Source organism: Dendropsophus ebraccatus, chromosome 14 (assembly GCF_027789765.1).
Source record: "Dendropsophus ebraccatus isolate aDenEbr1 chromosome 14, aDenEbr1.pat, whole genome shotgun sequence".
In the NCBI taxonomy this organism is placed as follows: domain Eukaryota; kingdom Metazoa; phylum Chordata; class Amphibia; order Anura; family Hylidae; genus Dendropsophus; species Dendropsophus ebraccatus.
Window position 1 is genome coordinate 69,870,755 of NC_091467.1, and position 13,267 is coordinate 69,884,021.

Consider the following 13,267-nt stretch of genomic DNA (forward strand, 5'->3'; position numbering starts at 1 on the left):
CCCCTAGCAACCAATCAGATTCCACCTTTCATTCCTCACAGACGCTTAGGAAAATGAAAGGTGGAATCTGATTGGTTGCTAGGGGCAATTGAGACAGTTTCACTTTACACCATGTTTGATAAATCTCCCCAATGTCTTTCTGTGTTTTCAATCCTCTTCTGGTTTTGGTTGCAAAATACTGAGCAAACATACTGTGTGGGGACATGGCCTAAAGCCGTACACTTACAATGGTGGGGGTGTAAATGCATGGTGTATGCTTCAGGGTAAGGGTCTGTTCACACTGGCGTCAGACTTCTCCATTAGGGGACTTTGTTATTTGTTATGGCAATGATATATAGCATATTCTATGATGGAATCCCAGGAAGATTTCAATGGAGTCTGACGATCTCTGTATCCTTTCCACGCTGGATCAGCCATAGCCCTGGTTATAAGTGGATGTTGTGATGTGAGTGTGAACAGAGCCATAGAATGAATTGGTGTAGGTGACATAATATCGCACCTTGTACCACTGATTTATGGCAGGGATGGGGAACCTTCCGCACTCCAGCTGCTGCATCTTGCCTGGACAGCTACAGGCATGATGGGAATTGTAGTTTTGCAACAGCTGGAGTGCGGAAGGTTCCCCATCCCTGATTTATGGGGAAAATAAATTAAACAGGGGGAGGGGCACAAGACATGTTTGTTGACAGTCCTCAGCCCCCTTGGGATCTAAACAGACGTATGCACTGAATCTAAGCACCCCCACCCCCCTCCAGAAACTGTACAGAGCAGGAGAAGTTTTCTATGGGGATTTGCTGCTGCTCTGGACAGTTACTGACATGGACAGAGGTGGCAGCAGAGAGCACTGTGTCAGACTGGAAAGACACCACTTCCTGCAGGACATACAGCAGCTGATAAGTACTGGAAGATTTTTTTAATAAAAGTAAATTACAAATCTCTGACACCAGTTGATTTAAAAGAAAAATAAATTCACTGGAGTGCAGGGGCAGGCGGTCAGGGCTTGCTGGGAAATGTAGTGTTGTAACAGCTGACGGCCACTGACCTGACGATATCAGAGAGGGGACGGGACACAGACACCACTCTGTGTACAAGGACTAGGGTGACATGGTGTCTGAGGTCAGCAGAAGTTCTGCCCTGTGGTGGCATGCACTGTGGCATTACCCGCCTATGCCAACCACAGAGTGACACAGCATTAGGGGCATTACATGGTATCAGGCTAATGTATCCTCTAGACCAGTGCTTCTCAATTCCAGTCCTCAGGCCTCACCAACAGGTCATGTTTTGAGGATTTCCTTAGTATTTCACAGGTGATATAATTATAGTCAGTGCATCAGGTATTAGCACAGGTGATATAATTATAGTCAGTGTATCGGGTCTTATCGCAGGTGATATAATTATAGTCAGTGCATCAGGTATTAGCACAGGTGATATAATTATAGTCAGTGCATCAGGTATTAGCACAGGTGATATAATTATAGTCAGTGCATCAGGTATTAGCACAGGTGATATAATTATAGTCAGTGCATCGGGTCTTATCGCAGGTGATATAATTATAGTCAGTGCATCAGGTATTAACACAGGTGATATAATTATAGTCAGTGCATCGGGTCTTATCGCAGGTGATATAATTATAGTCAGTGCATCAGGTATTAGCACAGGTGATATAATTATAGTAAGTGCATCAGGTATTAGCACAGGTGATATAATTATAGTCAGTGCATCAGGTATTAGCACAGGTGATATAATTATAGTCAGTGCATCAGGTATTAGCACAGGTGATATAATTATAGTCAGTGCATCAGGTATTAGCACAGGTGATATAATTATAGTCAGTGCATCAGGTATTAGCACAGGTGATATAATTATAGTCAGTGCATCGGGTCTTATCGCAGGTGATATAATTATAGACAGTGCATCAGGTATTAACACAGGTGATATAATTATAGTCAGTGCATCGGGTCTTATCGCAGGTGATATAATTATAGTCAGTGCATCAGGTATTAGCACAGGTGTCCTTTGTATGGGAAATCCTCAAAACATGACCTGTTGGTGAGGCCTGAGGACTGGAATTGAGAAGCACTGCTCTATACGGTGGCACCAGCCATAACGTACACTGAGCCTTAGACCGCTCTGCCTGTTAGGAGATCCCATATGTATCTTACAGCTGATCCTGCAAGCTGGTACCGACATATGGAAACAGGACAGGGGACGAGCACACTCCATACAGATCCATGTAGGTGCTCCCATATACCCAGCTCTCTCCTGGGCAGGATTGGTCACCTTAAACCACAGGGAACAAGAGACCCCCTATTCTATATCAGTGATGGAGACCCCTTTAGTAGAAAGTGAAAGCAACAGCATTGAGGGCCCTCTGCACCATGCTGGTTTGGCTTGTGGTTGGCATGTAGGGCAGCGCTGCAGGCTATCACCATAATGGCTTGGCTTGTGGTTGGCACACTGGGCAGTGCTGTAGGCTATCACCCTGCTGGCTTGTGGTTGGCATGTTGGGCAGTGCTGTAAGCTATCACCCTGCTGGCTTGGCTTGTGGTTGGCATGGAGAGCAGCGCTGCAGGCTATCACCATAATGGCTTAGCTTGTGGTTGGCACAGTGGGCAGTGCTGTAGGCTATCACCCTGCTGGCTTAGCTTGTGGTTGGCACAGTGGGCAGTGCTGTAGGCTATCCCCCTGCTGGCTTGTGGTTGGCACAGTGGGCAGTGCTTTAGGCTATCACACTGCTGGCTTAGCACAGTGTGGTTGGCAAAGTGGGCAGTGCTTTAGGCTATAACCCTGCTGGCTTGGCTTGTGGTTGGCACAGTGGGCAGTGCTGTAGGCTATCCCCCTGCTGGCTTGTGGTTGGCACAGTGGGCAGTGCTGTAGGCTATCCCCCTGCTGGCTTGTGGTTGGCACAGTGGGCAGTGCTGTAGGCTATCCCCCTGCTGGCTTGTGGTTGGCACAGTGGGCAGTGCTATAGGCTATCCCCCTGCTGGTTGGCACAGTGGGCAGTGCTGTAGGCTATCCCCCTGCTGGTTGGCACAGTGGGCAGTGCTGTAGGCTATCCCCCTGCTGGTTGGCACAGTGGGCAGTGCTGTAGGCTATCCCCCTGCTGGTTGGCACAGTGGGCAGTGCTGTAGGCTATCCCCCTGCTGGTTGGCACAGTGGGCAGTGCTGTAGGCTATCCCCCTGCTGGTTGGCACAGTGGGCAGTGCTGTAGGCTATCACCCTGCTGGTTGGCACAGTGGGCAGTGCTGTACGCTAACCCCCTGCTGGCTTGGCACAGTGGGCAGTGCTGTAGGCTATCCCCCTGCTGGTTGGCACAGTGGGCAGTGCTGTAGGCTATCCCCCTGCTGGTTGGCACAGTGGGCAGTGCTGTAGGCTATCCCCCTGCTGGTTGGCACAGTGGGCAGTGCTGTAGGCTATCCCCCTGCTGGTTGGCACAGTGGGCAGTGCTGTAGGCTATCCCCCTGCTGGTTGGCACAGTGGGCAGTGCTGTAGGCTATCCCCCTGCTGGTTGGCACAGTGGGCAGTGCTGTAGGCTAACCCCCTGCTGGCTTGGCACAGTGGGCAGCCTCAGCATGTTGCCCTGGCCATCACATATAGGCAGCCAGCAGCCTCTCGCCCCCCGGCTCTCCCGGTTATAGTGACAGCACACAGGACCGCAGCTATCCGGTGCCATGTTACCAGTGACCGGGCACCGCACACAATGGCCCCCGCACAATGCCCCCCCACCATACACCGCCGTACCTGCAGGCTGCGATGCTCCAGGACGAGGATGCTGCTCCCGCGGGCCGGTTACCCTGGTGACGGCTCCGAGGCCGCCCGGCTCCCTCCCCGGCACTGAGAGCACGTACAGCCGCTGCCGGAGCACGGCAACCCGGGGCAGCGCTCTCACTGACACACCGGGGAGGAGGGATCAGCGGCGGCCACCGGCGACACCTGCTGGTCATCCGGGAGCACTGCAGGCGGGCCTGGAGACCTGGCGGTGACTCATCAGCATCATCCGGAGACCCATTATATGTCTATTATATGTCTATATACCCTTTATACATAATATAACACCACATACAGCCATACTATGCACCCCTATACATAACACCACATACATCCATACTATCCACCCCTATACATAATATAACACCACATACATCTATACTATCCACCCCTATACATAGTATAACACCACATACAGCCATACTATCCACCTCTATACATAATATAACACCACATACAGCCATACTATCCACCCCTATACATAATATAACACCACATACAGCCATACTATCCACCCCTATACAAAGTATAACACCACATACAGCCATACTATCCACCTCTATACATAATATAACACCACATACAGCCATACTATCCACCTCCATACATAATATAACACCACATACAGCCATACTATCCACCCCTATACATAGTATAACACCACATACATCTATACTATCCACCCCTATACATAGTATAACACCACATACAGCCATACTATCCACCCCTATACAGCCATACTATCCACCTCCATACATAATATAACACCACATACAGCCATACTATCCACCCCTATACATAGTATAACACCACATACAGCCATACTATCCACCCCTATACAGCCATACTATCCACCTCCATACATAATATAACACCACATACAGCCATACTATCCACCCCTATACATAGTATAACACCACATACAGCCATACTATCCACCTCTATACATAATATAACACCACATACAGCCATACGATCTACCCCTGTACATAATATAACACCACATACAGCCATACGATCTACCCCTGTACATAATATAACACCACATACAGCCATACTATCCACCCCTATACATAATATACCACATACAGCCATACTATGCACCCCTATACATAGTATAACACCACATACAGCCATACTATCCACCCCTATACACAGTATAACACCACATACATCCATACTATCCACCCCTATACACAGTATAACACCACATACAGCCATACTATCCACCTCTATACATAACACCACATACATCCATACTATCCACCTCTATACATAATATAACACCACATACAGCCATACTATCCACCTCTATACATAATATAACACCACATACAGCCATACTATCCACCTCTATACATAATATAACACCACATACAGCCATACTATCCACCCCTATACATAACACCACATACAGCCATACTATCCACCCCTATACACAGTATAACACCACATACAGCCATACTATCCACCCCTATACATAATATAACACCACATACATCTATACTATCCACCCCTATACATAATATAACACCACATACAGCCATACTATCCACCCCTATATATAGTATAACACCACATACAGCCATACTATCCACCCCTATACATAATATAACACCACATACATCTATACTATCCACCCCTATACATAGTATAACACCACATACAGCCATACTATCCACCTCTATACATAATATAACACCACATACAGCCATACTATCCACCCCTATACATAACACCACATACATCCATACTATCCACCCCTATACATAGTATAACACCACATACAGCCATACTATCCACCTCTATACATAATATAACACCACATACAGCCATACTATCCACCCCTATACATAATATAACACCACATACAGCCATACTATCCACCCCTATACATAGTATAACACCACATACAGCCATACTATCCACCTCTATACATAATATAACACCACATACAGCCATACTATCCACCTCCATACATAATATAACACCACATACAGCCATACTATCCACCCCTATACATAGTATAACACCACATACAGCCATACTATCCACCTCTATACATAGTATAACACCACATACAGCCATACTATCCACCCCTATACATAGTATAACACCACATACATCTATACTATCCACCCCTATACATAGTATAACACCACATACAGCCATACTATCCACCCCTATACAGCCATACTATCCACCTCCATACATAATATAACACCACATACAGCCATACTATCCACCCCTATACATAGTATAACACCACATACAGCCATACTATCCACCCCTATACAGCCATACTATCCACCTCCATACATAATATAACACCACATACAGCCATACTATCCACCCCTATACATAGTATAACACCACATACAGCCATACTATCCACCTCTATACATAATATAACACCACATACAGCCATACGATCTACCCCTGTACATAATATAACACCACATACAGCCATACGATCTACCCCTGTACATAATATAACACCACATACAGCCATACTATCCACCCCTATACATAATATACCACATACAGCCATACTATGCACCCCTATACATAGTATAACACCACATACAGCCATACTATCCACCCCTATACACAGTATAACACCACATACATCCATACTATCCACCCCTATACACAGTATAATACCACATACATCCATACTATCCACCCCCTATACACAGTATAACACCACATACAGCCATACTATCCACAGTATAACACCACATACAGCCATACTATACACCCCCTTTACACAGTATAACACCACATACAGCCATACTATTCACCCCCTTTACACAGTATAACACCACATACAGCCATACTATCCACCCCCTATACACAGTATAACACCACATACAGCCATACTATCCACCCCTATACATAGTATAACACCACATACAGCCATACTATCCACCCCTATACATAGTATAACACCACATACAGCCATACTATCCACCCCCTATACACAGTATAACACCACATACAGCCATACTATCCACCCCCTTTACACAGTATAACACCACTTACAGCCATACTATCCACCCCCTATACACAGTATAACACCACATACAGCCATACTATCCACCCCTATACATAGTATAACACCACATACAGCCATACTATCCACCCCCTATACACAGTATAGCACCACATACAGCCATACTATCCACCCCCTATACACAGTATAACACCACATACAGCCATACTATCCACCCCTATACATAGTATAACACCACATACAGCCATACTATCCACCCCCTATACATAGTATAACACCACATACATCTATACTATCCACCCCTATACATAGTATAACACCACATACAGCCATACTATCCACCCCTATACATAGTATAACACCACATACAGCCATACTATCCACCCCTATATATAGTATAACACCACATACAGCCATACTATCCACCCCTATACATAGTATAACACCACATACAGCCATACTATCCACCCCTATATATAGTATAACACCACATACAGCCATACTATCCACCCCTATACACAGTATAACACCACATACAGCCATACTATCCACCTCCATACATAATATAACACCACATACAGCCATACTATCCACCCCTATACATAGTATAACACCACATACAGCCATACTATCCACCTCTATACATAATATAACACCACATACAGCCATACAATCTACCCCTGTACATAATATAACACCACATACAGCCATACTATCCACCCCTATACATAATATACCACATACAGCCATACTATGCACCCCTATACATAGTATAACACCACATACAGCCATACTATCCACCACCTATACATAGTATAACACCACATACAGCCATACTATCCACCCCCTATACACAATATAACACCACATACAGCCATACTATCCACCCCCTGTACACAGTATAACACCACATACATCCATACTATCCACCCCTATACACAGTATAATACCACATACATCCATACTATCCACCCCCTATACACAGTATAACACCACATACAGCCATACTATCCACCCCTATACACAATATAACACCACATACAGCCATACTATCCACCCCTATACACAGTATAACACCACATACATCCATACTATCCACCCCCTATACACAGTATAACACCACATACATCCATACTATCCACCCCTATACATAGTATAACACCACATACAGCCATACTATCCACCCCCTATACATAGTATAACACCACATACAGCCATACTATCCACCCCTATACACAGTATAACACCACATACAGCCATACTATCCACCCCTATACACAGTATAACACCACATACAGCCACACTATCCACAGTATAACACCACATACAGCCATACTATCCACCCCCTTTACACAGTATAACACCACATACAGCCATACTATCCACCCCTATACATAGTATAATACCACATACAGCCATACTATCCACCCATATACACAGTATAACACCACATACAGCCATACTATCCACCCCTATACATAGTATAATACCACATACAGCCATACTATCCACCCATATACATAGTATAATACCACATACAGTTGTTTGGGAATTTGGGGAGTAGACAAGCAATAGTCCCATGTTGTGTCTCTTTTTCTAAAGAATGGGTAATATGTGACCCGTCACCCGACTCGTTCAGGTCTGTGTTTGACCAGTCCATGTGTGACCAGTCCATGTGTGACCAGTCCATGCGTTACCCGTCCGTGTGTGACCAGTCCGTGTCTGACTCGTCCATGTCTGACACGTCTGTGTGTGACCGGCCATGTGTCTCCCATTATTTTGTGACCCGTCTATGTCTGACCCGTCCATGTGACTAGTCTATGTGTGATCAGTCCATGTGTGACCACTCCATGTGTGTTCCACATGTGTGTCTTACCTGTCCATGTCTAACACGTCTGTGTGTGACCAGTCTATGTGTGTCCCATTCTTGTGTGACCAATCCATGTGTGACCAGTCCATGTGTGACCCGTCCGTGTGAGAGCTCCATGTGTGACCCATCCATATGTGTCCCGTCCGTGTGTGTCCCATCCATATGTGTCCCATCCGTGTGTGTCCCATCTGTGTGTGACCCTTCCATGTGTGTCCCATCCGTGTGTGACCCATCCATGCGTGACCAGCCCATGTGTGAGCACTCCCTCTGTGACCCGTCCGTGTGACATGCACATGCGTGACCCGTCCATGTGTGTCCCATCCGTTTGTGTTCCATCTGTGTGTGACCCTTCCATGTGTGTCCCATCCCTCTGTGACCCGTCCGTGTGACCAGCCCATGTGTGACCACTCCCTCTGTGACCCGTCCGTGTGACCAGCCCATGCGTGACCCGTCCATGTGTGACCGTCCGTGTGTGACCAGTCCATGTGTGACCGTCCGTGTGAGAGGTCCATGTGTGACCCGTCCATATGTGTCCCATCGGTGTGTGACCCTTTCATGTGTGACCCGTCCGTGTGATCAGCCCATGTGTGACCTGTCCCTGTGTGACCTGTCCATGTGTTTCCCGTCCATGTGTTTCCCATCCGTGTGTGACCAGTCCATGTGTGACCCGTCCGTGTGTGACCAGTCCATGTGTGACCCGTCCGTGTGTGACCAGTCCATGTGTGACCCGTCCGTGTGTGACCAGTCCATGTGTGTCCCATCCATATGTGACCGGTCCATATCTGACAAGTCTGTGTGTGACCTGTCCATGTGTGTCCCATCCATATGTGACCGGTCCATATCTGACAAGTCTGTGTGTGACCTGTCCATGTGTTTACCATCCGTGTGTGACCAGTCCATGTGTGACCTGTCTGTGTGTGACCCGTCCATGTGTGACCTGTCTGTGTGTGACCCGTCCATGTGTGTGTCCCGTCCGTGTGACCAGTAACATCACAGCAGCTGCCTTGTTTATGCTGTGGTCAGAGGAATAACCTTTGATGTCTCTATTATAATGAGTTTTGCATAAATTAAAATAAAACTGCTGTATTAGTGTTAATGAGAGGCGTGGGTGCACAGAATGGCGCCATTATACGCCAGCACAATCACTAATGGCAGCAGCCGCACAGGACGCCCTCTTCTATCCCTCCTCTTATCATTTCTGCAATTATTTCTGTATAATTTCTGTAATTTCACATCATTTCTCTAATTACTATCTGTTTAGCGTTAATTAAGGAGAAACATAACAGGTGGAATAAACCTCCCATTGTAGAGGTAAGAGCTGTAATCTGTGTAGTGTGTCGCTATAACACCACCCAGGGAGGCGGCATAGAGGTCCCAGGTATCACACAGGGAGGCGGCATAGAGGCCCCAGGTATCACACAGGGAGGCGGCATAGAGGCCCCAGGTATCACACAGGGAGGCGGCATAGAGGCCCCAGGTATCACACAGGGAGGCGGCATAGAGGCCCCAGGTATCACACATGGAGGCTGCATAGAGGCCCCAGGTATCACACATGGAGGCGGCATAGAGGCCCCAGGTATCACACAGGGAGGCGGCATAGAGGTCCCAGGTATCACACAGGGAGGCTGAATAGAGGCCCCAGGTATCACACAGGGAGGCGGCATAGAGGCCCAAGGTATCACACAGGGAGGCGGCATAGAGGTCCCAGGTATCACACAGGGAGGCGGCATAGAGGCCCCAGGTATCACACAGGGAGGCGGCATAGAGGCCCCAGGTATCACACAGGGAGGCTGCATAGAGGCCCCAGGTATCACACAGGGAGGCGGCATAGAGGCCCCAGGTATCACACATGGAGGCGGCATAGAGGCCCCAGGTATCACACATGGAGGCTGCATAGAGGCCCCAGGTATCACACAGGGAGGCGGCATAGAGGCCCAGGTATCACACAGGGAGGCTGAATAGAGGCCCCAGGTATCACACAGGGAGGCTGCATAGAGGCCCCAGGTATCACCCAGGGAGGCGGCATACAGGCCCCAGGTATCACCCAGGGAGGCGGCATAGAGGCCCCAGGTATCACACAGGGAGGCGGCATAGAGGCCCCAGGTATCACACAGGGAGGCGGCATAGAGGTCCCAGGTATCACACAGGGAGGCGGCATAGAGGCCCCAGGTATCACACAGGGAGGTGGCATAGGAGCCCCAGGTATCACACAGGGAGGCGGCATAGAGGCCCCAGGTATCACACAGGGAGGCGGCATAGAGGCCCCAGGTATCACACAGGGAGGCGGCATAGAGGCCCCAGGTACCACACAGGGAGGCGGCATAGGAGCCCCAGGTATCACACAGGGAGGCGGCATAGAGGCCCCAGGTATCACACAGGGAGGCGGCATAGGAGCCCCATGTATCACACAGGGAGGCGGCATAGAGGCCCCAGGTATCACACAGGGAGGCGGCATAGAGGCCCCAGGTATCACACAGGGAGGCGGCATAGAGGCCCCAGGTATCACACAGGGAGGCGGCATAGGAGCCCCAGGTATCACCCAGGGAGGCGGCATACAGGCCCCAAGTATCACCCAGGGAGGCGGCATAGAGGCCCCAGGTATCACACAGGGAGGCGGCATAGAGGCCCCAGGTACCACACAGTGAGGCGGCATAGAGGCCCCAGGTATCACACAAGGAGGCGGCATAGAGGCCCCAGGTATCACACAGGGAGGCGGCATAGAGGCCCCAGGTATCACACAGGCCGCTCAGCCAATCACTGGCCGGGACCGTGACAGCCAGTGATTGGCGGCCCCAGGACCCGGGGAGAAGCAGAGTGCAAGAGGAGCCCTGGACCATGGATAGGTAATGTATGCAGTTTATGCAAGGACATCGGTAACGATGTCCATGCAGCCCTTGTTAAATGATTATCAGGCCGTGTAATAGGCCCAGTAAAGGAGCACTGATCTAGCAGATCGGTGCTCATTTACAGTCATTATCGGACCCCCATTGGCCCATGTAATCGAACCCTAAGTCAGTATGTGGTGGTATTATTTGTCGCTTGTAAACTGGTACTTCTGGTATTATTGGCCTTAGTATACAGTGACAGTATGGTGCTAATAGCAGTGGTCATTGTGTGGGGGTAATAGTTGTACCATGTAAACTAATTGGTAATACTGTTTTTTTTTCTGGATTTGATCAGTAACCGTATGGTGATAATATTTCATTCCTGCAGTGCTGCCTCCCTGCCCCTCTGCATTACAGTAACCCCCCTGGGCTGGATTATGCCCCTTTCACTGTACGAATCCTGCACATGTACTATTGGTAGTGAGGTGACACACGCGCTCTGGCGCGAGTGAGATGCTCGAGCTATGGTCCCGCGTCAAAGAAACCAGGTCCGAGTCAAAGTGGTAAGATTACACAAAGCTATTGGCCAATCACCGGACGTTCTGGCCGATAATCACTTCGCGTAATAGGTCATGTTTTGAATCAACAATCAGCCAACAAAGAATGACCCAAAATCCTGATAACGATAGTCTGCTGGCCCTTGACCTCTAAAGATCATCCGGGCAGCCCCTGTACCAGCTCCCTGCGCCCCCCCTGCTCATTGTCGGTGTGTGCAATAGCGATGACAGCGATCGGGGAATGAGGAGCAAGTGTGCGCTGAGCTTACAGGTCGATGCTCGCTTGCTCCTAATATCGGGCTGTGTAGTAGGACCCTTAGAATTTTTCAGCATATCTAGTCATTTATTCATGTTCACACTGTTTTTTTCATGTTTTTTTCATCCTTTTTTTGCAAAAAAACAAACAAAAAAACGGACGTGTTTGTGTGTATCCATTTGTCCATTGACTTCCATTATTAAAAAAAAAAGGATCAAAACGCATCCATTTTTTTAAAATTTTACACAAAAATAAGGTCAAGTACATTTTCATGTTTGTTGAAAAAAAAAAAACGATGCGTTTTGATCCTTTTTTTTTTTTATAATTGAAGTCAGTGGAAAAACAGATCAAAAGGGACGCACACAAATCCAACCATTTTTTCATCTGTTTTTTTGCAAAAACAGATGCACAAAATAGATTACAGCCTAATTAGGCTGGGCTCACGCTACATTTGTTTTTTTTTCATCCGTTTTTTGTCTCTGCTTTTGATGCGTTTTGATGTACACAAATGCATCCTTTTTTCTATTGACTTCCATTCTAAAAAAAAAAAAGGATCAAAATAGAGATGAGCGAACCGGGTTTGGGTTCGAGTCGATCTGAACCCGAACGTTCGGTATTTGATTAGCTGGGGCTGCTGAACTTGGATAAAGCTCTAAGGTTGGCTGGAAAACATGGATACAGCCAATGACTATATCCATGATTTCCACATAGCCTTAGGGCTTTATCCAACTTCAGCAGCCACTGCTAATCAAATGCCGAAAGTTCGGGTTCGGATGGACTCCAGCATGCTCCAGGTCACTCATCTCTAATCAAAACGCATCCTTTTTTTTTTTTTTTTTTTTAAATGTACACAAAAACTAAGTCGACCACATTTTTGTGTATGTTGTGTATGCTTTGATCAGTTTTCTTTTTTTTACTAATGGAAGTCAATGGAAAAACGGATGAAAATGGGTGCACACAAATGCATCCGTTTTC

General features: G+C 47.5%; 1 protein-coding gene across 3 annotated transcripts in view; it reads right to left on the reverse strand.

Moving 5' to 3' along the window:
- The window catches only part of ABCA5 (ATP binding cassette subfamily A member 5), a 109,015-nt gene that overhangs the window by 83,627 nt on the left and 12,121 nt on the right, over positions 1-13,267 (reverse strand). For 2 of the 3 annotated variants that reach the window (XR_011359748.1, XM_069952644.1), the window contains exon 1: positions 3,742-3,887. The exons of the other annotated variant lie outside the window; for it this stretch is intronic. The gene's annotated coding sequence lies outside the window, so the exon portion shown is untranslated. Of the gene's footprint in view, positions 1-3,741; positions 3,888-13,267 lie in introns of those variants that run through there. 3 annotated transcript variants of the gene reach the window in all.